Genomic DNA, 2,342 nt, shown 5'->3' with positions numbered 1-2,342 from the left:
ATCCTCATTGCTCCATGGTTAAGCTATCCAATCCATGCCCAAAACTGCTCCATTTAGCTTCAAAATGCCCTTTCTTGCTCATTTTACCATTAGGACCTAAAAACATACGAAAATAGCTTAAAAGACTAAAATAAATAGTAATTAGCTCACTAAATGCAAGGAAACAACATAACTAAGTAGCATAAATATGCTCGTATCAAATTCCCCCACACTTAGCTTTTGCTAGTCCTCGAGCAAAACGAAATAAACAAAACAAACAAAACACAATCTAGACCTTCCAACATTTGCCTCTGGGATTTCCAATGCAACATGACACATTAAAGAACACCACTTACATAGATTTTAGTTATCCTTACCCTCGAGCATATACTTAACCATAGTTACCACACACTAGCTCCCACTTAATCAATTAAAACATGATTTTGAATGTAGTAACATGCCTTAGAGAATCCCTCAATTCCTCATTGGATACACTCTATTTTCACACAGATTTTTTGACTACACTCCCTACACTAGGTATTTGTGAGAAGATTGATGTAAATATGTAGACTAACACTCACATATGTCATAACAAAGAAGGCAATTTCTGGAATTATTAACATGTATATGATCATGAATGGAATGCCACTACATAGACGCGAGAACCATGGATACCATATACTCAAACCAATTTTAAACTCCACATATTGAAACACATAACAATCAAGATTGAAGCCAAAGGGTTTGTAACGGGGCTAAGGTATTGGCTACAAAGAAAGGGAAGGATAAACAAAAGTTCTTAAAGCAATAGTAAGCAAAGTAATGAAATAAACACTTAGAATTCACTTTTGAATGCAAAAACCAACTTTGAACACCAAGGGAAACTTCACACAAAACTTAGGGTCATATTCAAACTTTTTGGACCCTTTCTTCAACATTCAACATTTGTGAGTTCATTCTCACTTATTTTCAACTATTTTTCTTTCTTTTCTTGTTCTTTTTCCTCTTTTTCCTCTTTTTCACGTTTTTTTTTCTTTTTTTTTTCTTTTTTTTTTTTCGTGCCTCTCTCTTCTTCTGGCACATAAACCATCCATCCCCCTAGACTCCCATGAAAAATCCTTCCCCCACACTTGAGTTTCTACAATTTTTAGATCAAAAGGAATTCCCTCTAGGTCATGCTTTACTATCCTTTAAGAATAAGGGTTTGGATAGTCCTAATCTAGGCTAGGCAAGGATTATGTGGTTAACAAAGAAAATAGGCTAAATAAGGCTCAAAAGGGTTAAACCTACAATACATATGCAAAGGGTAAGGCTTTTTGGCTCTGGGTTCAAACTAAACAACTTCATCTTCTTATTTGTCATGCTAATTAATTTTATGCTTTGAATGAAATGGGCATGAGTTCTAGTATTTGGAACTATAGTGATGAAACGCATTCTAAGTAGTAACCAAGCAAAGAATTAATGAGATCATGCAACGACTTTAGAAAACAAAAAACATCAAGATTAATAACTTTCCAAAGAATGTTTAGGCTTAAGTCTCTCAGGGTTGTAGCGTTTAGTTTGAGTTTCTTCCTTCAAGCATGTTACAAGAACTGATTTTTTCCTTTGTGATTACATGTGAATTTGTAAATGTCAACTATAACCAAGCATAAACCAAAGAATATATCAAACTTCCATCCACATTTGTAACTTTCTTGAATAGTCATGCAATTAAAAACCAAATCCTCATCATTGTGTTGGAAGGTACCTAAGACACAAACAAACACAAAAACAAAAATGACTCTAAAAGCAACTCTTTTTTATTTTTAAAAAACACTCTTTTTCGATTTTTTTTTCAAATTTTCGGATTTTCTTTTTACGACACATAAAAACACTTCAAAACACACTAAAAACACTTAAAAACAGTGAAAAACAACTTTAGAAATGATAGGTGATAAAATCCCACGAAGTTTTCATGAAAAACACTTTGTTTCCCCCCCCCCCCCCCCCCAAACACTTAAACCAAACATTGTCCTCAATGTTTTAAGCATAGACTCACAAACAAACAAACACATCACACAACTAACAAACACGACAAACATGGCAAAATAAAAGCAATAAAGAGTAGGGTCAAGGAATGCAAATCTGGTTATGGAGTGTTGGAGCTTCCTAGTTCTTCTTTATTTGCATGGGTTACCTCCCAAGAAGCGCTTGCTTTAACGTCTTCCAGCCGAACGATCCTTCCTCTTAAACTTCAATGGGGCCCACGGCATGGAAGCTTGCACCATCCACGACATGTTCTTCAAAGTTAGTATGGCTTCAATCGATGTCCGTTCACTTTGAATTCTTGCCCCGTCTTTAAACTTTGAATTTGGACTGCACCA

The sequence above is a fragment of the Pyrus communis genome, chromosome 1 (genome assembly GCF_963583255.1).
Source record: "Pyrus communis chromosome 1, drPyrComm1.1, whole genome shotgun sequence".
Classification (NCBI taxonomy): domain Eukaryota; kingdom Viridiplantae; phylum Streptophyta; class Magnoliopsida; order Rosales; family Rosaceae; genus Pyrus; species Pyrus communis.
Note: the sequence above shows the minus strand (reverse complement) of the source record.